At 48.8% G+C, this 24,616-nt stretch overlaps 1 protein-coding gene across 1 annotated transcript in view; it reads left to right on the forward strand.

The window, feature by feature from the left end:
- slc23a2 (solute carrier family 23 member 2) overlaps window positions 1-24,616 on the forward strand; it is a 315,342-nt gene that overhangs the window by 194,081 nt on the left and 96,645 nt on the right. The gene's annotated exons all lie outside the window — the stretch shown is intronic.

Consider the following 24,616-nt stretch of genomic DNA (forward strand, 5'->3'; position numbering starts at 1 on the left):
TGTTTGGAAGAAGTGTTTTGTGCACCAAGTTTGTCCCAAACTAAACTGCTTGAAACAGAATCACCCCCAAAATCTAAGTTTAAAGTTTATTTATTAGTGTCACAAGCGGGCTTACATTAACACTGCAATAAAGTTACTGTGAAAATCCCCTGGTCGCCACACTCTGGCACCTGTTCGGGTACACTGAGGGAGAATTTAGCGTGGCCAGTGCACTCTAACCAGCATGTCTTTTGGACTGTGGGAGGAAACCGGAGCACCCGGAGGAAACCCACACGGACATTGGGAGAACGTGCAAACTCCGCACTGGCATTGACCCAAGCCGGGAATCAAACCCGGGTCCCCTGCGCTGTGAGGCAGCAGTGCTAACCACGGTGCCGCCCCATGTGAAGGTTCCTTCACAGTGAAGCGAACAAGTTTAAAAATAAATGTCGCAAAAGTTCAGACCAAAACACACTATTTGAATGTTGCCACACTCCGGTGTCTGTTCGGGTACACTGTGGGAGAATTTAGCATGGCCAATGAACCTAAGCAGCACGTCTTTCGGACTGTGGGAGGAAACTGGAGCATCCAAAGGAAACCCACGCAGACACGGGGAGAATGAGCAGACTCCGCACAGACAGGCAAATTGGTCACATGATCATTTACTGGAAGTCAGGTGCTTTTCCAGAAATCCCCCCCTCAGAGAATCCTAAAAAGGGAGCGTCGCTTCAATATAAAATATTGTTTTTTCTGAAAATCACATGGGCCATGACAATAGTTAATTGTACCGAGGGGCGGGAAAAAGCCTGGAGTTATCTCGTTCTGATGCAATGATCCTTAATTGTGTTTTTCTTCTCCTGTTAGAACCGACATGACTGGTGTCAGGATGAGCAAGAGGAAATGTTTTCCCAAACGATCCACAGACTAAATTTCCAACAACAGCACAAAGGATAAATGGATCAGACAAAAGAGAAAGTACATCCTAACGAAAATCAACTCAATGTCAGCAGATATCCCACAAAGAGAGAGCAGTGGAACTGAAATTCTCCTCAGCCCCATCCCTCTGTGTCCCATCCATTTCTCAGTGTGACAACTTTAGGCATTTTCATTTGCTGTTTTATTCAATGGCCAATAACAATCCTCCCACTGATTCATCCCAACACAGCTCCGCTGACTGGAGATGGTGTGTAACCAATTCTCTCACTTTTGGTCTATTTCTCTCCCTTCCCTGTAGGTTTATCATCACTATGTGAACTCTTCCTATCCTCATTTTGACACCTGTTTTTATTGTTCATTTTAAAATTTGCCTCTGCCCCGAGCTTCACCTCCAACCCTCACGTCCCTGCATCAGCATCAAGCACTAACCCTGCTCCAACTCCATACTCAGTTTGATATTGCTCAGGCTAATTACACTGACATGGACCCATTCCGTACAGTCAGTCCTGACCAATATAGGCTGGGACTCCACCTTGGGACTGAAGAGAAAGGTCTCAAGGTGGAAACACTCCAGTTGTTGTCTCGATGGTGTCGACTGGGATCAGCTGGTTAAGGCCAATCGCCAAACAGCACCTGCCATCCCACTCCACACCATTGGGTGAAACCCCAGTACCAACCAACTGGCACTGAGACCGCCCAGAACTTGAGGAAGAATCCTCCTCCTGGCACCAGATGACTCGGAGGTGTCCATGCCGACTGGTATCAGTATCAGGCTGGTATCTCCAAGTGCATCAGCAAGTGGTGGTTGTCCCTCACCAGAGACACCCATTGTGCCCTGTGGTGACACCATCCCAGCCCCGGGACATTGGTCTCCAGTTGGTGCCAGCACATTTGGGGTCACCACCCTCGGGGGGATTTGAGCCCACTCAGGGTGACCTTTGTTGGGGGTGATTTCCACTTTGGTGAGAGCAGTGACAGGTCTCTGTTAACTTTTTCTAGATCTGTGTCTGCCTCCTCACCACTGTGGAATCACCTTCAACACTCCCTCCAATTCCTAAGGGGCTTCAAGTTTCCGAAGGGTACCTCCCCTTATAAAGCGGCATCCAAGCCCCTCCCCTCAGGCCCCACCCACCTGCCAGCACTCTTCCTGGCCAATCATTCGCCCTCCCCCCCACCCCCGCCCACCTCAGTCAATTGCTGGTGGCAGTGCCAGGGTGCTCAGTGGGCACTGTCACTGTGCCAGGCTGGCAGTGCCAGTGTACCCAGTGGGCAGCGCCAGTGGTTTGGTTTGATTCTCAGAGGAACCATCTCCTTGTGGCCATTCTGGCAGCTGAGGTCCTGTTCTTTTCCCATTGGGTCTGAGTGAGGGATAGCTCTCCAGAAGGATCAGCTCTTGCTGAGGTTTCTCCTGTTGCACCTTTTGGGTGACGATCACTCTGCCAAGAACATTTCCACAGCTCTCTCTCTTTTTAACAATATCTGAATTGATTGATTTGATTTATTATTGCCACATGTATTGGGATACAGTGAAAAGTATTGTTTCTTGCACGTGACACAGACAAAGCATACCGTTCATAGAGTACATAGGGGAGCAGGAAAGGACAGGGTGCAGAATGTAGTGTTGCAGTTACAGATACACTTGGAATACTGTGTGCAGTTCTGGTCACCCTATTATAGAAAGGATATTATTAAACTGGAAAGAATGCAGAAAAGATTTACTAGGATGCTACCGGGACTTGATGGATTGAGTTACAAGCAGAGGCTGGATAGACTGGGACTTTTTTCTCTGGAGCGCAGAAGGCTGAGGGGTGACCTGATAGAGGTCTATAAAATAATGAGGGGCACAGATTAGCTAGATAGTCAATATCTTTTCCCAAAGGTAGGGGAGTCTAAAACTAGAGGACATAGGTTTAAGGTGAGAGGGGAGAGATACAAAAGTGTCCAGAGGGGCAATTTTTTCACACAGAGGGTGGTGAGTGTCTGGAATAAGCTGCCAGAGGTAGTAGTAGAGGCGTGTACAATTTTGTCTTTTAAAAAGCATTTAGATAGTTACATGGATACGATGGGTAGAGAGGGATATGGGCCAAATGCGGGAAATTGGGATTAGCTTAGGGGTTCAGAAAAAAAGGGCGGCATGGACAAGTTGGGCCAAAGGGCCTGTTTCCATGCTGTAAACCTCTATAACTCTATGACGCCATCGTGTGTGACAGAACAGTTCAAAAGTCTGATGGCAGCAGGTAAGAAGCTGCTCGACTCGCTTGGTGCGTGTTTTCAGAGTTCTGTATCTGAAGGGGAGTTGGTGTTTTTGGGGGTCAGAGTGTTCCCCAGGGGTTGGTCTTCCAGTCTCCCGGCTCTTCAATTTCCCATTACACCAAATCCACAGGGATTGGTTTGCCAATTAGCTTGGCCACTCACTGTGGAGTTTCTTCAGATACGGCAGATACTCCTCGGAGAGAAAGTGGAGGAGCTGCTGCAGCAGAACCTTCCGGCATTCCCCAATTGGCAATTAATGTGGGACACTGCTCACTTTCTAACTTAGACTATAGACCCTTTCCACTACCCCATTCCCAATCCACTCCCCCATTCCCAATCCACTCACCCCATTCCCAACCCACTCCCCCATTCCCAATCCACTGCCCCATTCCCAACCCACTGCCCCAAAACCAATCCACTGGTCCATTCCCAATCCACTGTCCCATTCCCAACCCACTGCCCCAAAACCAATCCACTGGTCCATTCCCAATCCACTCCCCCATTCCCAATGCACTGGTCCATTCCCAATCCACTCCCCCATTCCCAACCCACTGCCCCAAAACCAATCCACTGGTCCATTCCCAATCCACTCCCCCAATCCCAACCCACTGCCCCATTTCCAACCCACTGCCCCATTCCAAATCCACTGCCACATTCCCTATACACTCCACCATCCCCAATCCACCGCGCCATTCCCAATCCACACCCCCATTCCTAATCCTGACCACAAACTGTGTTTCTCCTACACTCTGGTTTTGAATAATGCGAGGCTGATTTCTGGAGCCCACTGAGATGTTCAAGTTAGTTGGTGATTAAAGACGACCCTACTTTCTGTAAGGGGGGAATCTTCTGTTTTCATTCCAATGTCATCCACACACGGCTGGACACTGTCCAACTGGGACTCAGGGTAAGAAGGGTTGACCCTGCAAGGGAACAGAGTCCAGCTCCCAGGACTAATCGATGAAAGTGAGTGTTATTCATGGGTACCAGCACCAGAACCAAACAGTAAGCTGATGTGGATTTGGATCATGTCAGCTTCTGACTGATGATCTGACTGTTCAGATGCAATGCCCATCAGATTAGGGTAAAGCAGCAATGAGGCACTCATGGGTGATGCTCACTTTTATCATGTCTGTCCCTGGTCACTTAAGCATCTGTTCCCAAACAGGTTCCTTCCAGCCTCCTCATTCTCAGTCCTACTTGGTGAGTCACCAACACCGTGTCGAGAATGTCTGAATGATGATCAGCACCCTTGAAAGCTGATCCTTTGCAAACTGCTCCCTTGTAAGTTCCTCTTCATTCCTCAAGTGACTTGGCTTTTTCCATCCACCACCTGCACTACACTGCCCCCCCTGCCCCCGATCTCCCGGGAGGCCTCAATGGCCATCATGACCGGTCTCTGTTTGTGGGGACCAGGTGTGATCCTTGCCAGAGAGAACCTTCACCGGTGAGGCCGCGAAGCCAAGTGAGCCTGTGGACGATTGCGGACTGGGCTCACTTGTAATATTTAAATTCTATTGAAAATAGATTTCAATATTGAAATCAGCCTGACGCCCTTTTCAGGTGTGAGGCTGATCTCGCCAGATATCTGGGCTCAGTAAGATCGAGATAGGCAAGAAATCAGGCGCAAACCCGATTTTTCACCTCTCTCGTGATCTTACCGGCTCACCCCGCCTCTCGCCCAGCGGGATGAGAAGGTAAGATCCACCCACACCAGAGTCTGAAACTGTGGCTTCCGGATGTCCCTTCATCTTGGGGGTTTGAGTCCATGCTTGGGGTCTTACTCAGGCCACAAGCATCGACTACTGCTGGATTCCTCTTCCCTATTTCTGGGCTAGTGTAGACTGATTAGATGAGGTCTCTCTGGTTCAGGCGAAGGGAGACAGTATCCATAACTCCTTCACCACCCTGCTTCACACCTTGCAGTTTACTGGCATCTGGCCAACTGGAGACGTGAAGACATCCGAAGGAAGTTGAGCGCCAGCTTCCACCCACATGTGGGATCTGGCTGAGCTTCCTGTGGGGTTTGGCACATATCCCAATTTCCCACACACCAAATCCACAGGGAATGGTTTGCCAATTAGCTTGGCCACTCACTGTGGAGTTTCTTCAGATACGGCAGATACTCCTTGGAGAGAAAGTGGAGGAGCTGCTGCAGCAGAACCTTCCAGCATTCCCCAATTGGCAATTAATGTGGGACACTGCTCACTTTCTAACTTAGACGAAAGACCCTTTCCACTCCCCCATTCACAATCCACTCCCCCATTCCCAATCCATTGCCCCATTACCAATCCACTGCCCCATTCCCAATCCACTGCCCATTCCCAATCCTGACCTCAAACTGTGTTTCTCCTGCATCCTGGTTTTGAATAATGCTCGGCTGATTTCTGGAGCCCATGGAGAAGGTCAAGTGAGTTGGTGATTAAAGACGACCCTACTTTCTGTAAGGGGGGAATCTTCAGTTTTCATTCCAATGTCATCCACACACGGCTGGACACTGTCCAACTGGGACTCAGGGTAAGAAGGGTTGACCCTGCAAGGGAACAGTGTGCAGCTCCCAGGACTAATCGATGAAAGTGAGTGTGATTCCTGGGTACCAGCACCTGAACCAAACAGTAAGCTGATGTGGATTTGGATCATGTCAGCTTCTGACTGATGATCTGACTGTTCAGATGCAATGCCCATCAGATTAGGGTAAAGCAGCAATGAGGCACTCATGGGTGATGCTCACTTTTATCGTGTCTCTCCCTGGTCACTTGAGCATCTGGTCCAAGGCAGGTTCCTTCCAGCCTCCTCATCCTCAGTCCTACTTGGTGAGTCACCAGCACCGTGTCGAGAATGTCTGAATGATGATCAGCACCCTTGAAAGCTGAACCTTTGCAAACTGCTCCCCTGTAAGTTCCTCTTCATTCCTCAAGTGACTTGGCTTTTTCCATCCACCGCTTCCACTGCACTGCCCCCCTGCCCCCGATCTCCCGGGAGGCCTCAATGGCCATCATGACGGGTTTCTGTTTGTGGGGACCAGGTGTGATCCTTGCCAGAGAGAACCTTCGCCGGTGAGGCCGCGAAGCCAAGTGAGCCTGTGGACGATTGCGGACTGGGCTCACTTGTAATATTTAAATTCTACTGAAAATAGATTTCAATATTGAAATCAGCCTGACGTCCTTTTCAGGTGTGAGGCTGATCTCGCCGGATATCTAGGCTCAATAAGATTGCTCAGTAGGATGGAGACAGACAAGAAATCAGGCGTGAACCCGATTTTTCACCTCTCTCGGGATCTTACCGGCTCACCCTGCCTCTCGCCCAGCGGGACGAGAAGGTAAGATCCACCCAGCCCAGAGTCTGAAACCGCGGCTTCCGGATGTCCCTTCATCTTGGGGGTCTGAGTCCATGCTTGGGGTCTTACTTAGGTCACAAGCATCGACTACTGCTGGATTCCGCTTCCCTATTTCTGCGCTAGTTTAGAAGAGCTCACTCTGGTTCAGGCCGAGGGAGACAGTATCCATAACTCCTTCACCACCCTATTTCACACCTTGCAATTTACTGGCACCTGGCCAACTGGAGACGTGAAGACATCCGAAGGAAGTTTAGCGCCAGCTTCCACCCACATGTGGGATCTGGCTCAGCTTCCTGTCGGGTTTGACACATATCCCAATTTCTCATGTCACCAAGTCCACAGGGATTGGTTTCCAATTAACTTGGCCACTCAACGTGGAGTTTCTTCAGATACGGCAGATACTCCTCGGAGAGAAAGTGGAGGAGCTGCTGCAGCAGAACCTTCCGGCATTCCTCAATTGGCAATTAATGTGGGACACTGCTCACTTTCTAACTTAGACGAAAGACCCTTTCCACTGCCTCATTCCCAATCCACTGCCCCATTCCCAATCCACTGCCCCATTCCCAATCCCCTCCCCCATTCTCAATCCACTGCCCCAATCCCAATCTACTCCCCCCATTCCTTATCCTGATCTCAAACTGTGCTTCTCCTACATCCTGGTTTTGAATAATGCTGGGCTGATTTCTGGAGCCCATGGAGAAGGTCAAGTTAGTTGGTGATTAAAGACGACCGTACGTTCTGTAAAAGGGGAATCTTCAGTTTTCATTCCAGTGTCATCCACACACAGCTGGACACTGTCCAACTGGGACTCAGGGTAAGAAGGGTTGACCCTGCAAGGGAACAGAGTCCAGCTCCCAGGACTAATCGATGAAAGTGAGTGTTATTCACGGGTACCAGCACCAGAACCAAACAGTAAGCTGATGTGGATTTGGACCATGTCAGCTTCTGACTGATGATCTGACTGTTCAGATGCAATGCCCATCAGATTAGGGTAAAGCAGCAATGAGGCACTCATGAGTGATGCTCACTTTTATCATGTCTGTCCCTGGTCACTTAAGCATCTGTTCCCAGACAGGTTCCTTCCAGCCTCCTCATCCTCAGTCCTACTTGGTGAGTCACCAGCACCGTGTCGGGAATGTCTGAATGATGATCAGCGTCTTTGAAAGCTGACCCTTTGCAAACTGCTCCCCTGTAAAGTCCTCGTCATTCCTCAAGTGACTTGGCATTTTCCATCCGCCACCTCCCCTACACTGCCCCCACTGCCCCCGATCTCCCGGGAGGCCTCAATGGCCATCATGACAGGTCTCTGTTTTTGGGCACCAGGCGTGATCCTTGCCAGAGAGAACCTTCCCCGGTGAGGCCGCGAAGCCAAGTGAGCCTGTGGACGATTGCGGACTGGGCTCACTTGTAATATTTAAATTCTATTGAAAATAGATTTCAATATTGAAATCAGCCTGACGCCCTTTTCAGGTGTGAGGCTGATCTCGCCGGATATCTGGGCTCAGTAAGATCGAGATAGGCAAGAAATCAGGCGCAAACCCGATTTTTCACCTCTCTCGTGATCTTACCGGCTCACCCCGCCTCTCGCCCAGCGGGACGAGAAGGTAAGATCCACCCACCCCAGAGTCTCAAACTGCGGCTTCCGGATGTCCCTTCATCTTGGGGGTTTGAGTCCATGATTGGGGTCTTTTACTCAGGTCACAAGCATCGACTACTGCTGGATTCCTCTTCCCTATTTCTGCGCTAGTTTAGAAGGGCTCACTCTGGTTCAGGCGAAGGGAGACAGTATCCATAACTCCTTCACCACCCTGCTTCACACCTTGCAGTTTACTGGCATCTGGCCAACTGGAGACGTGAAGACATCCGAAGGAAGTTTAGCGCCAGCTTCCACCCACATGTGGGATCTGACTGAGCTTCCTGTAGGGTTTGGCACATATCCCGATTTCGCATGTCACCAAGCCCACAGGGATTGGTTTGCCAATTTGCTTGGCCACTCACCGTGAAGCTTCTTCAGATACGGCAGATACTCCTTGGAGAGAAAGTGGAGGAGCTGCTGCAGCAGAACCTTCCGGCATTCCCCAATTGGCAATTAATGTGGGACACTGCTCACTTTCTAACTTAAACGAGAGACCGTTTGCACTGCCCCATTCCCAATCCACTGCCCCAAAACCAATCCACTGCCCCATTCCCAATCCACTCCCACATTCCCAATCCACTGCCCCATTCCCAATCCCCTCCCCCATTCCCAATCCACTGCCCCATTCCCAATCCACTCCGCCATTCCCAATCCACTGCCCCATTCGCAATCCCCTCCCCCATTCCCAATCCACTGCCCCATTCCCAATCCACTGCCCCATTCCCAATCCACTGCCCCATTCGCAATCCCCTCCCCCATTCCCAATCCACTGCCCCATTCGCAATCCCCTCCCCCATTCCCAATCCACTCCGCCATTCCCAATCCACTGCCCCATTCGCAATCCCCTCCCCCATTCCCAATCCACTGCCCCATTCGCAATCCCCACCCCCATTCCCAATCCACTGCCCCATTCCCAATCTACCCCCCCCCCCATTCCCAATCCTGACCTCAAACTGTGTTTCTCCTGCATCCTGGTTTTGAATAATGCTCGGCTGATTTCTGGAGCCCATGGAGAAGGTCAGGTTAGTTGGTGATTAAAGACGACCCTACTTTCTGTCAGGGGGGAATCTTCAGTTTTCATTCCAATGTCATCCACACACGGCTGGACGCTGTCCAACTGGGACTCAGGGTAAGAAGGGTTGACCCTGCAAGGGAACAGAGTCCAGCTCCCAGGACTAATCGATGAAAGTGAGTGTCATTCATGGGTACCAGCACCAGAACCAAACAGTAAGCTGATGTGGATTTGGATCCTGTCAGCTTCTGACTGATGATCTGACTGTTCAGATGCAATGCCCCATCAGATTAGGGTAAAGCAGCAATGAGGCACTCAGGGGCGATGCTCACTTTTATCGTGTCTGTCCCTGGTCACTTAAGCATCTGTTCCCAGACAGGTTCCTTCCAGCCTCCTCATCCTCAGTCCTACTTGGTGAGTCACCAGCACCGTGTCGACAATGTCTGAATGATGATCAGCGCCCTTGAAAGCTGATCCTTTGCAAACTGCTCCCTTGTAAGGTCCTCTTCATTCCTCAAGTGACTTGGCTTTTTCAACCCACCACCTGGGTGCTTCTTGGGAATTGTCGGGAGTGTTTGGTCTGTTGTTTCCTCATTCTGGATTGTCTTTAGGTTGCAACCAATTGAGTTTGGGGTGTGATTAAATTTAACGTACCATGGGAGCTGGGCAGGGAGGGGTATTGCACTTGGGCGCGCTCCAGAGAGAAGATATGGAAAAATGTCTTAAAAGGGAGGACATGCCTTAGATTTTCCCCACCCAAATTGTGCCAATGCATCCCATTAATTAGATCCACATTCCTGCCCCCTATCTGACCATCAATATTTTGGAGCTGATGTTCCATCCAATCATTTCTGGCTCTGTAAGTCCCGGACCACTCCAGGGAGGGCCCAGTACAAGCTAAAGGAATGGACATCAGCTTCCAGCAAATACAAGTGTTGTCACCAGTAGCACTTCAGAACTGGGAAGAGTTTTTGTTCAAACTGAAACAACACAGACGTGGAAACAACAGCTTGTCAGCGAGTTTTAAGTCATCAGTGAATGTTGGGCTTGTGGCTGTTAGAATAGAATGCAGATATTGGGAGACCAGGTTCCAGGGCAGTGTGTTCAGGTGGTGGCAGAAAACTGGAAGGAGGAAAGGAATTGTCTTTGGGGAGGGAGAAATACAGAGCTAGGCTGCAGATATTGGGAGACCAGGCTCCGGGGAAGTGTGTTCAGATGGTGGCAGCAAAACAGAAGTGGACAAGCCTTGGGAAGCATGAACTGATCAGGACCAGAGTGATCTCCTGGACTTGTTTCGATCGCCACAAGGGGTCGGAGAGGAATTTCCCAGAATTTTTTTCCCAAATTGGCCCTGGGTTTTTAACTCTGGTTTTTCGCCTCTCCCTGGAGATCACATGGTCTGGGGTGGGGGTGGGGATTGGTCGACATGTTGTGATGAACATGGCATCACAGTTGCTGTGGGAGAATGTAACATGGAGCAGAGAGGAAGCTGTCTGTCCATCAATTATTAACCTTTTAAATCTCATTATTTCAACAACTGAAATCTGAAAATAAATCTGGACTGAAATTGGAGACATTTTCTGTGTGTTTTTTGATTCACGCAGAGATAGCCAGGAACAGACTGGGGAGTCTCGGCTGTGAGTGTTACTGTCCTGACCAGTATTTATTGCCCATTGTGGTAATATAATCAGGGCCTAGTTTGAAGGCTGATTAAATTGGATATCCTAAATTAAAGAATTGGGCATATTAAAATCAAACACAGTCAAACCTCGGGCAGACCAGACTTGACCAAAGTCAAATATACAAAGACACAGGAAGATGTCTGGGTCTGGCCCACCAATCACCCATCAAGGATCATCGCACTCCACTGAAACCCAGCAGGGGATCATCGCGTCCCATTGAAATGCACCGGCCTATTGTTAGAAGGTCAGATCGGGACAGACTTTCTGTCACCCAGAGTTCCTGCAGTTACCTTGTCTGGCAACAGGTTACATGTGAGCAACACCATGGAGATGGACACCTGGGGGCGGGCCCCGGTGTCCTGTCAGGCAGACATCAAGAAACCCCGCTGGGTATTGGGACCCCCTCCTGGGACATCATTGGCCAGAAACCAGAGAAGTTTCTGGAAAGGCAGGCAGACAGGGGGATAAAGGTCCACATCTCAGACACACCAGCAGCGAAGACTCAATGAGGGAGGCGACCTTGACCATCCGGAAGACTGACCAGAGAAGGAAGGAAGGAAGAAGCTGCCATCGAGACTCACCTTCATGACGATGGAGCAGAGGGACTCAGAGAATCGGGCCTGCAGTTTAACCAAACCATCTTTGCGGGTAGTGTACTTGACTCTGGGGTATCCTCTTGTTTTATGTGGGTAATTTAAGTGTTAATAGTATTATTATTAATAAACTTATTGAACCTTGACTTGTATTTGTCCTTTGTCCATCTTGCAAATAAGGGCAGTGGGGAAATCTTTGAGTAAGTAAACTGGTCGGAAGTATCTGAGAATTACAGGTACAACATTTGACACCCGAGATGGCCCTTCAAGAAGAAGTGTTACGTTGCTCCGAAGTCGAACCTTCAGCCCAGTGTTCTCCAACACCCCGTCTGAGCCTGAATTAAGAGGGCAGGTTGCCCCACGTGACGGCCAGTCTTAAGTGAATGAAGCCCTAATACAGATTCGACCAGCAAATTGGGCCATAAACCCGGTCTCTGCAACACGGGGTGGATAAACCGTGTAGGTAGAACTAGGATAGGCAAGGGGATTTGGGTAAAATCTACGGGAGGGAATTTACTGAAAACCGGACCCCTCACCCATACCCACGTGACGAACACTAAAAGGAAATAATTGTGGCCAGTCATGTCCAATGGGAGGAAGTCCTCCGTTTATATGTGAACCATAAGTGGCCCGAATGGGTGCAGTGGGGTGACGCCCCGAAACCGGATCTGGGATCCGAGGCAGAGAATAGTTGGAGTCATGCCATAATGAAATGGGTAAAAGGGGTCCCAAGCTCAGGAAGACGATTGCGATCGCCAGTTGTCTGGAACAGCTCCGTGGTCGAGAACTGGAGATTATTCGGGTTAAAGGGGACAGAGAGGCCCACATAACCCAACTAAATTTAATGAGTGCTACCACACACATACAACAATTGGAAGCGGAGGTAGTTACACGAGAGGAAAGGAAGCAGATTAATATGATACACGTGAGTCAGTTCCGATGTGATAAAGCCTCCCAAAAGGCACAACGCGCTGTCAGTGAGAGAGAGGCCATGCTACAACAGGTAGAGGAAGTTAAACCTAAATGCAGCGACCTGCAGGCTGAAATAAAAGTTTTGCAGCAAGCAGGAAAAGCAAATACTGCCCACGTAACAGACCACTCCAAATGCCTGCACGAGATTGCAGATTTAAAATCACAACTAGCCATAACAAGGGGTGTAATGTGTGCAGACACCCCCAGAACCAGGGATAGTGACCCAGGGGTCGAGTGGGGGGATTTAGAAGAGGATGCTGCCATTTTGCAACAGCTAGCGTCACTGCCAACTGGGGAACCCCCACCTCCGTTCCCGGTAATGGAACCAACGGCACCACCTCATCCGGCCCCCATCCCGGAAAACTCACTCTCATCCCCTAGTCCGATTCCCATCCCGATTAATCCAGTCACTAATCCGGTTCCCGTACCGATGAATCCAGTCACCACCCAATGACAGGACGGATAGAACCACAACGTGACTCATGTAACTCCATACACCATGACCCAGCTCACTGACAGAGCTAAAGCGATTGGGGTATTCGAACCCTCCGGGGATCCACATGCTCTCTTTGACCAGATCACCCAATGTCGTGTTTAAACGCCCTAGACGAGGCAGAAGAGGTTAAATTTATTCTGTTATGTTTAAGCCCTGCCATCGTTCCGCCCTACCCGAACCCCAGAATGTGGCCAGGGGAACCCTACCAGAAATGAAGGCAGCCATTCTGATCGCCATAGGCTACAATAGGGATGACCCGGTACAAGGCTTAAACAACTGCCAACAAAAGAGTGGGGAACACTCGAGGGCCAATGCTGGCCAACTATGGATCCAATTTGTTGCGGTTTTTGACCAATTAAATCGAGTTCAATTAAACACACACCACCGGCCCACATGGATCCGGACACTGATAGCACACGCCACCGAGCGGAGTCGGAAAGCCTGTGAGAATTTTGATCCCGATGATAATACACAGACAGAAGCCTGGGCCATCCGCAAAGTGACTCGCGTGTGGGAACGGGAAGTCAGACAAACAGACACCCCCAAATCCACGAAGCCCGGAAAGATGAACATGATCCACACGGACCTGGCCCCGGTTTGGTGTAATGAAGGGGGAGGTGGAAACAGGGGACTGGGAAACTCAGGGCACCCACCCCCATATAACCCTGCCAATCATCGATACAGAAAACCGCAGCCTCACGCAGAACTCTGATAGATTCCCAATCCCAGGTACAGGGAACAAGATAAAACCAACCCCTGATATCCACCCCCACAAGCGCAGTACTCCAGTCCCCCGAACCTCGTTGTTTCACTTTAGCCAATCAGCATAGCTCGAATACGTCCATTCATTCTAAATGTCCCCATGTGACTAGTGTCTACAAATAGACCCACAGCCCGGTTACACAATCCCGTCTGTGAAATAACTCCTCACAGGCCGGTGTCCCTTCACCAGATTCCCTTTATTTACAAATCCTACACCACTCCCAGAGTGCTTCAGGTACACAGTCAGAATCCAGAGTGCCAGTGGATCCGACACTCCCAGTTATATTCACAGGTGAGGCTTCCTGATTGGGCAGGGCAATCATTACCTCAATCAGGGAGCTCATACTCCAAGAGGCCAACCTCCTGGGCCTGGTTGAGATCATTACAGTCTGAGTGATTGGTGTCTTTATATAATTAGAACAACACGGCAGAACGGACCCCCATGTCTGGCTGTTAAATCAAGTCCACTTTGTGCTTTAATAAGAAGCACCAATGCAGAATGACGCATCAGAGAGACTCGAGGTGGAGCAGCAGAGGGTGACTTACATTTGACAGCACTCCATCCCTGGCCAGTTGCAGCAACAAGAATCGCAGTTAGAGTTTATCCAGGTGTCCCCCGTTTCATCCCAGGTTCCATCATCACTGTCTCTACGTTTCCGAAATGTTGTCATTCCAGGTCGACCTGGAGTGAGAATGAGGGAGAGAGAGAGAGAGATTAATCTGTCAATGCCTCATCAATGACTGAAGCAGTATAATGGGTAAACATTGAGCGTTGTGCTTTGGAAGGCCAGAATTGGACACAGGATTCCAAATGTGGCCTAACCAATGTTTTACACAGCTGTGACATAATTTGCCAACTTTTATCCTCAATGCCCCGTCTGATGAAGACAAGCGTGCCATATGCTTTCCTCACCACCTTTTCCACCTGTGCTGCCACTTTTAAGGATCTGAGGACCTGTACTCCCAGATCTCTCTGTGTGTCGATGTTCCTGATGGTTCTGCCATTTATTGTATAGCTCCCACCTGAATTGGATCTACCAAAATGCATCACCTCACATTTGTCTGGATTAAATTCCACCTGCCATTTCTCCACCCAATTTTCCAGCCTATCTGTATCCTGCTGCACTCTCTGACAATCTTCATCAGTATCCGCAACTCCGCCAATCTTAGTATCATCTGCAAACTTGCTAATCAGACCAGCTACGTTTTCTTCCAAGTCATTTATATATATTGCAAACAGCAGAAGTCCCAGCACTGATCCCTGAGGAACACCATGAGTTACAGACCTCCATTCAGAAAAACACCCTTCCACCGCGACCCTCTGTTTTCTATGGCTAAGCCAGTTCTGTATCCATTTCGCTAGTTCACCCCTGATCCTGTGAGATTTAATCTTCTTCACCAGCCTGTCATGAGGGATCTTGTCAACAGGGGCTGCTATTCCCATGTATTTGCTGCCCTTCTCTGTTTGGATCTGGGAGCTACTGCTGAACATTGTCAGTGAGCGGGAGAATCCGTGTTCACACTGAGCTGCTTCAGGATGTGGAACATTGCTGTCTCCACTTCTCCCATTTCTGCAGAGCTCTGAGAGGTATTTGCCACTCCACAATGCTTCAATTACAGCCTCTTTACTCAGGAGCAGGCTTGTGGACACCCTGGACACAGAAGCAAATATTGTGTGTTCCAGCCGGGTCTCCCAGCTCCCTGTTCTTAATGCTGAATGTGTCTAATTAACAACCTGTAAAGTCACCCGTTTACCAAGCAACCTATTCTGATCAATGTTAGAGAACATCCGGTAACAAAACAATATTAATCCCGGTAATCTCACCAACAACATATTCCCAGATGAAATAATGTATCCTCACAAACACAGATACAATCTCACTCAGACACACACATACCATACTCAGCCCAACGAGACACCTTTGCAGTCACGGACAGAGTGTTTTCTCTGCTGTTCTCTCAGGCGGTGCGGACTTTTATTCTTCACTTTGCAGGTTACAAAGTTCAAGTTGTCAGAGACGGCAGCGATGCCCACGTCAGCACTAACCATTGGCTGTTCCTCAACGCCACTGATCCGAGAGATTGTCCACCCTGAAACTGAGGCCAATGACTTTGGAGAGGTCAGCCAGTGAATAAAGACCACAACACAAAGGACACCTCCTCAATCTTTGTTGAAAACAGTGCCTTGGGTTCTTTTACAGAAACCAGTGAGTGTAGACAGGAGCTTGGTTCAACATGTGGTGTGACAGTGCAGCACTCCCTCAGTACGGGCTCACACTGCCAGGTGAGTAACTTCCAATCTGTGCTGCATGTGAACCAGAGTGATGGTGGCTACGAAGTACAAAGAACAAAGAAAAATACAGCTCAAGAACAGGCCCTTCAGCCCTCCAAGCCTGTGCCGATCATGGTGTCTGCCTCACCTAAACTGCACGCACTTACAGAGTCCGTATCCTTCCATTCCCATCCTATTTGTGTATTTGTCTAGATGCCCCTTAAATGCCGCTATTGTACCTGCTCCCACCCCCTCCCCGGGCAGCGCATTCCAGACATTCACCACCCTCTGTGTAAAAAGCTTGCCTCACACATCTCCTCTAAACTTTTCCCCACCTTAAACCTATGTCCCCTCGTACTTGACTTTTCTCCCCGAGGAAAGAGCATCTGATGATCCAATCTGTCCGTGCCGCTCATAATCTTGTAAACCTCGATCAGGTCACCCTTCAATCTCCATCGTTCCAGTGAGAACAAACCGAGTTCATCCAACCTCTCCTCATAGCTAATACCCTCCAGACCAGTCAACATCCTGGTAAACCTCTTTTGTACCCTTTCCAAAGATTCCACATCCTTCTGGTAGTGTGGCAACCAGAATTGTACACAATGTTCTAAATGAGGCCGAACTAAGTTTCTGTACAGCTGCAGCATGACCTGCCTATTTTTAGACTCAGTGCCCCAACCGATGAAGGCAAACATGCCGTATGCCTCCTTGACTACCTGATCCACCTGCTTTGCCACTTTCTGTGTTCAGTGGACATGAACGCCCAGGTTTCTCTGCCTGTCAATACTCCTAAGGGTTCTACCATTTACTCCTACATGTATTGGGCCTTCCAAAATGCATGATCTTACACCTGTCTGGATTGAACTCCATCTGTTATTCCTCTGCCCAGGTCTCCAACCAGTCTATATCTTGCTGTATCCTCTGACCATCCTCTTCACTACCTGCCTCTCCAGCAATTTTTTGTGTCATCTGCAAAGTTACTAATCATACCAGCTACATTTTCCTTCAAATCATTTATATAAACAATGAACAACAAAGGTCTCAGAACTGATCCATGAGGAACACCGCTAGTCACAGCCTTCCATTCAGAAAATCACCTCTCTCCTGCTACCCTCTGTCTTCTATGTCCAAGGCAGTTCTGTATCCATCTTGCCAGCTCTACTCTAATCCCGTGACTTCACCTTTTGTACTTGTCTGCCATGAGGTACCTTGTCAAAGGCTTTACTGAGTCCATGTATACAACATCCACTGCCTTTCCCTCATCTATCATCTTCGTCACTTCCCCGAAAAACTCGATCAAGTTAGTGAGGCATGACCTCTCCTTCACAGTACCATGCTGTCCATCACTAATAACTCCATTTGTTTCCAAATGTGAGTAAATCCTTTCCCTACGAATCTTTTCCAATAATTTCCCTATCACTGACGTAAGGCTCACTGGCCTATAATTTCCTGGATTATCCCTGCTGCCCTTCTTAAACAATGGAACAACATTGGCTATCCTCCAGTCCCCTGGAACTTCACCTGTGGCCAATGAGGATACAAAGATTTCTCTTAAGGCCGCAGCAATTTCCGCCCTTGTGTCCATCGGTATTCTGGGGTAGATCCCATCAGGCTCTGGGGACTTATCTAGTTTAATGCTTTTTTAAGACACCCAATACCTATTCCTTTTCGATATCGATATAACCCAGAATATCTACACAACCTACCCTCGGCTCCTCATCCATCAAGTCCCTCTCTTTGGTGAATACTGAGGCAAAGGATTCATTTAGTATCTCACCCATTTCCTCTGATTCCATACGTAGATTCCCTCCACTATCCTTCAGTGCACCAACCCTTTCCCTGGCTACCCTTGCTCTTTACCTACCTATAAAATGCCTTGGGATTTTCCTTCATCCTGCTTGCCAAGGACTTTTCATGACCCCTTTTAGCCCTCCTAACTCCTTCCTTAAGTCCTTTCCTACGTTCTTTATATTCTTGAAGGGCTTCATTGTCCACCGCCTTCAGACCTTACGAGTGCTTCCTTTTTCTTTTTGACAAGTCTCATAATGTTTCTCATTATCCAGGGTTCCCAATACTCGCCACACTTATCCTTCATCCTCACAGGTACACTCCAGTCCTGAATTCCAATCAACTAATATTTGAAAGACTCCCACATTGCGGAAATTGATTCATCCTCAAACAGCCTCACCCAATCCCCATTCTCCAGATCCAATCAAATGTCAAAGACCATCACTGGAGGCAGATCTCCAGCCAGTGGCTGCTGGTGATCTCCATTCACTGGGCGATAAGTCTTAGCAACATCACAGTTGACAGTGTGATTGCTGTCTGGTGCAGTGCTGTGTAGCAGTGTGAGTGGGTTCAGGAGTGAGGAGGAATACTCTGCAGGGTAGGCGCTGGGTGGGTGCAGAATGTTTAGCCGGGGGGCTGGAGCAGTGCTGTGCACCAGTGTGAGAGGCCCAAGCACGGAGAGCGAAAAGGAGAATGTCACTGTGAAAGAAAGATCTTTCTCCTCAGTTCCATGGCTGGTCACGGTGTGGGGACAGAGTAACTCTGTGGAACTGGGAACAATTTGCCGCTGTTATGTATTCCTGGGTGGAACCTTGCGTTCTGGAGACTAAATGCGATGGGGGACAGGGAAGCTGGAGTGATTGGTGTTGTACATCAGGCTGAGGAGAGGGAACCTCCTCCCTGAGCTGGAGACCCTTATCAGGCCGGGGGCAGTCCAGGATTCACACCTCCAGAGGACAGCTGCCAAGGTCATAAGAGGGAACGGGGTGTAGCAGACAGCAGGCTGCCTCCACCTCTGCTGTGTGTGTCCTGGATGTACCCCGGCGTCGCCGGAGTGTTAGAAAAATGAAGATGTACTCTGAGCACAATGGCAGCATGAGTTTCCACTCACTGTCGACACTCTCCACATCCGCAAACCTCTTTCACATTTCTGTACCAATGTCTCAGTCTGTCAATGGCTCTTCCATTAGCTGCAATGCTCCAAATGTAACAGATATCTCCCCACTCCCCCTTCCTCCTGCCGCTCCTCCATGTGTCTCCCCTGGTGTCCCTCAAGAAGAAACTAGTCTCAGGGCTCAAGGGATCAAGGGATCTGGGGGGGAAGGTGGGATCAGGATGGAGGAGGCTCGAAGGGCTGAATGGCCTCCTCCTGCTTCTAAATTTCTTTGTAAGAAGTTTAACAACACCAGGTTAAAGTCCAACAGGTTTATTTGGGAGCAAAAGCCACACAAGCTTTCGGAGCTGTAAGCCCCTTCTTCAGGTGAATGGGAATTCTGGTCACAAACAGGGTATATAAAGACACAAACTCAATTTACATGAATAATGGTTGGAATGCGAATCCTTACAGCTAATAAAGTCTTCAAGATACAAGCAATGTGAGTGGAACGAGCATCAAGAGAGGCTAAAGAGATGCGTTTCGTCTCCAGACAGGACAGCCAGTGAGACTCCGCAGGTCCAGGCAAGGTGTGGGGGTTACAGATAGTGTGACATGAACCCAATATCCCGGTTGAGGCCGTCCTCATGTGTGCGGAACTTGGCTATCAGTTTCTGCTCAGCGACTCTGCGCCGTCGTGTGTCGCTTGGAGAACACTTACCCGAATATCAGAGGCCGAATGCCCGTGACCGCTGAAGTGCTCCCCAACAGGAAGAGAACAGTCTTGCCTGGTGATTGTCGAGCGGTGTTCATTCATCCGTTGTCGCAGCGTCTGCATGGTTTCCCCAGTGTACCATGTCTCGGGACATCCTTTCCTGCAGCGTATCAGGTAGACAATGTTGGCCGAGTTGCAAGAGTAGGTACCGTGTACCTGGTGGATGGTGTTCTCACGTGAGATGATGGCATCTGTGTCGATGATCCGGCATGTCTTGCAGAGGTTGCTGTGGCAGGGTTGTGTGGTGTCGTGGTCACTGTTCTCCTGAAGGCTGGGTAGTTTGCTGCGGACAATGGTCTGTTTGAGGTTGTGCAGTTGTTTGAAGGCAAGAAGTGGGGGTGTGGGGATGGCCTTGGCGAGATGTTCTTCTTCATCAATGACATGTTGAAGGCTCCGGAGGAGATGCCGTAGCTTCTCCGCTCCGGGGAAGTACTGGACGACGAAGGGTACTCTGTCCACCGTGTCCCGTGTTTGTCTTCTGAGGAGGTCGGTGCGGTTTTTCGCTGTGGCGCGTCGGAACTGTCGATCGATGAGTCGAGCGCCATATCCTGTCCTTATGAGGGCATCTTTCAGTGTCTGGAGGTGTCTGATGCGATCCTGCTCATCCGAGCAGATCCTGTGTATACGGAGGGCTTGTCCGTAGGGGATGGCTTCTTTAACGTGTTTAGGGTGGAAGCTGGAGAAGTGGAGCATCGTGAGGTTATCCGTGGGCTTGCGGTACAGTGAGGTGCTGAGGTGACCGTCCTTAATGGAGATGTGTGTGTCCAAGAATGCAACTGATTCCAGAGAGTAGTCCATGGTGAGTCTGATGGTGGGATGGACTTTAACCTGGTGTTGTTAAACTTCTTACTGTGTTTACCCCAGTCCAACGCCGGCATCTCCACATCTACATTTCTATGTCATAGAGTCATAGAGGTTTACAGCATGGAACCAGTCTCTTTGGCCCAACTTGTCCATGCCGCCCCTTCCTTTTAAGCCCCTAAGCGAGTCCCAATTTCCCACTTTTGGCCCATATCCCTCTATAGCCATCCTACCCATGCAACTGTCTGAACGCTTTTTAAAGGACAAAATTGTACCCACCTCTACTACTACCCCTGGCAGCTTGATCCAAATACTCACCATCCTCGCTGTGGAACAAATGCCTCTCCTGACTCTTTTTTATCTTCCCCCTCTCAACTGAAACCAATGCTCTCCATTTTTAGACTCCCCAGCTTTGGGAAACAACATTGACTATCGAGCTGATCTATGTCCCTCATTATTTTACAGTTCTTCCTTCAGCCTCCTACGCTCCAGAGAAAAAAGTTCCAGTGAATCCAGCCTCTCCTTATAACCCAAACCACCATGTCCCTGTAACATCCGAGCAAATCTTTTCTGCACTCGTTCTAGTTTAATAATATACTTTATATAAAAGGGTGACCAGAATGGTGCACTTTCCTCCAAGTGTGGCCTTACCAATGTCTTGTACAAATTCAACAAGACGCCCCAACTCCTGTATTCAATGTTCTGATCAATGAAACTAAGCATGTTGAATGCCTTCTTGACCACTCTGTCCAACTGTGACTCCACTTTCAATGAGCCATGAACATGCACCCCTGGATCTCTTCGTTCTATAACTCTCCCCAATGCCCGATCATAAACTGAGTAAGTCCTGCCCTGGTTCAATTTACCAAAATGCATCACTTCGCATTTATCTAAGTTAAACTCTATCTGCCATGAGTCAGCGCATTGGCCCAATTGATCAAGATAACCTTCTTCACTGTCCACTGTTCCACCAATCTTGGTGTCATCTGTAAACTTAATCACCATGCCTCCTATATTCTCATCTAAATCATGAATATAAATGACCAATAACAGTGGACGCAGCACAGATCCTTGAGGCACAATGCTAGTCACAAGCCTCCAGTTTGAAAATCAACCCTCTACAACCATGGTCATCAAGCCAATTTTGTATCCATTTAGCTACCTCACCCTGGACCCCGTGAGATTTAACCTTATGCAACAACCTACCATGCGGTACCTCGTCAAAGGCCTTGCTAAAGTCCATGTAGACAACATCAACTGCACTGCCCTCATCTACCTTTTTGGTTACCCCTTCAAAAAACTCAATCAAATTTGTGAGACATGATTTTCCACTCACAAAGCCATGTTGACTGTCCCTAATCAGTCCTTGCATCTCTAAATGCCTGTAGATCCTGTCTCACAAAATGCCTTCCAACAACTTTTCCACTACAGATTTGAAGCGCACCGGCCTGTAGCTCCCAGGCTTTTCCCTGCAGCCCTTTTTAAACAAAGGCACAACATTTGCCATCCTCCAATCTTAAAGCACTTCACCTGTGACAATCGATGATTCAAGTATCTCTGCTAAGGGACCCACAATTCCCTCCCTCGCCTCCACAATGTCCTGGGATACACTTCATCAGGTCCTGGGGATTTATCTACCTTGATGCACTTTAAGACTTCCAGCAGCTCCTTCTCTGTTATATGTACACTCTTCAAGACATCACTATTTAGCTCCCCAAGTTCCCCAAGTAAATGCTGATGAGAAATATTCATTTAGGATCTCTTGTGGATCCGCACATCAATGACCTTGTTGATCCTTAAGAGGCCCTACTCTCTCCCATGTTACTCTTTTGCCCTTTATGTATTTGTAGAAGCCCTTTGGATTCTCCTTTGCCTTATCTGCTAAAACAATCTCGTGTCCCCTTTTTGCTCTCCTGATTTCTCTCTTAACTCTACTCCTACACCCCCTATACTGTTCAAGGGATTCAATTGATCCCAGCTGCCTATGCACGTCATGTGCCTCCTTCTTCTTATTGATCAGGGCCTCAATATCCCGAGTCATCCAGGGTTCCCTACTTCTCCCAGCCTTGCCCTTCACTCTAAGAGTAATGTGCTTCACCTGAACACTGGTTAACACACCTTTGAAAGCCTCCCACTGAGCAGACATCCCTTTGCCTTCCCACAGACTTCCCCAATTAACTTTTGAAAGTTCCTGCCTGATACCATCAAAATTGGCCTTGCCGCAATTTAGAATTTTAACTTTTGGGCAGGCCTAGCATTTTCCATAGCTGTCTTAAAACGAATAGAATTATGGTCACTGGTCCCAAAGTGATCCCTCACTAACACTTCTGTCACCTGCCCTTCCTTATTACCCAAGAGGAGGTCAAGTTTTACCCCCTCTCGAGTCGGGCCATCCACATACTGAATGAGAAATTCCTCCTGAATACACTCAAAAAAATTCTCTCCATCCAACCCTCTGATGCTATGGTTGTCCCAGTCAATGTTGAGAAAGTTAAAATCCCCGACTATAATCACCCTATTTTCCTTGGAGCTATCTGTAATCACCTTACATATTTGCTCCTCAATTTCCCGCTGACTATTTGGGGGCCTATAGTACAACCCTATCGAAGTGATTTCCCCCTTCTCAGTTCTCAGTTCTACCCATATAGACTTAGTGGCCGAACCCTCGGATATATCCCTCTCAGTACGGCCGTGATGTTTTCCCTAATCAAAAGTGCAACTCCCCCTCCTCTCTTACCTCTTGTTCTATCTTTCCAGTAGCATCTGTACCCTGGGACATTGAGCTGCCAGTCCTGTCCCTCCCTTAGCCATGTTTCAGTAATTGCTATAATATCCCAGTCTCATGTACCCATCCATGCCCTGAGTTCATCTGCCTTGCCTGTCAGGCCTCTTGCATTGAAATACATGCAGTTTAATCTGGGCTTCGCTCGCTCTCTATCTTGTTTTTGCCTGATCTGTCTGGTACTAGTCTGGGGCAGATGTTTCTATGTCTATGGCATCTTGCTGAATCTCCGTTTAGTCGGTCATTTGTATGTCCACGGATGTGACCTGAACATCTCCAGTCACTCAACGAACATGGTGGCTGGACAATGTAAGATTTGTGTCGGAGGATCATATGAGGTGGTGTGAACAGTGTAGACTTTGCAGAGTTCTTTATTACCCTGAGGGTGTTGCACTGAAGCCTGTTCCCTGTGGTGTTGTCTCATCTACACACTCTTCTCTATGTTATGAAGGGTCTGGAGCATTGTCATTGGTGTATAAAGATGATCAGCAGAGCAAAGGTTCATGTGGGATTGGGGAGCAGTGCAGCCCCGCTATGACGTAGAGAGTCACATGGCATTAGATTGTGGAGTGGACTCCAGGTGGAGACAGCGTCCATACTGGCAGCACTTGCAGTCTGTATATGGTTCCGGATTAATAGTTGTCAGATTATATATAAACATGCCAGTCTCCAGAAGAAAGGAACACGAGGGGCGGCAGGGTGGCACAGCGGTTAGCACTGCTGCCCCACAGCTCCAGGGACCCGAGTTCGATACCCGGCTTGGGTCACTGTCTGTGCTGAGTTTGTATGTTCTCCCCGTGTCTGCGTGGGTTTCCTCCGGGTGCTCCCGCTTCCTCCCACAGTCTGAAAGACGTGCTGGTTAGGGTGCATTGGTCATGGTAAATTCTCCCTCAGTATAACCCGAACAGGCGCCGGAATGTGGCGACTGGGGGAATTTCACAGGAACTTCATTGTGTTGTTGATGTAAGCATGCTTGTGACACTAATAAAAAACTAGAATAAGAAATAACAACAAATAAACAAGAAGAGGCAACATGTCCAGGTTACTGTGTGAATGCATGGCTTCAAATCCCCCCAAGACCTGATTGACTTCAGTTTCTCTCCCCCTTCTTGTCCCTCTCTGTTTGGTCCAGGCAAGCACCCATTTCACACACATTCTTTATCTGTGAAACCATTCAACAGGAAAGCTACCAAAAAACCCTGGGGTGTGGTCTAATGTCCATGAACAATTGCTCAGATAGACACACTCTGTCACACACACTTGTGGGCCCCCTGACTCTCACTGCCGCATGCACCCACACCCTCTCTCTTGCACACGCTTCTATATTCTCTGTTACCCTATGTCATTTGCCTGCCCCACTTTCTCACACGGACACACACCGACACGCTCACACATGCACAGACAGACACGTGCAGACATTTCTTGTTGGAATGATGGATGAGATTTG

Source organism: Mustelus asterias, chromosome 22 (genome assembly GCF_964213995.1).
Source record: "Mustelus asterias chromosome 22, sMusAst1.hap1.1, whole genome shotgun sequence".
In the NCBI taxonomy this organism is placed as follows: Eukaryota; Metazoa; Chordata; class Chondrichthyes; order Carcharhiniformes; family Triakidae; genus Mustelus; species Mustelus asterias.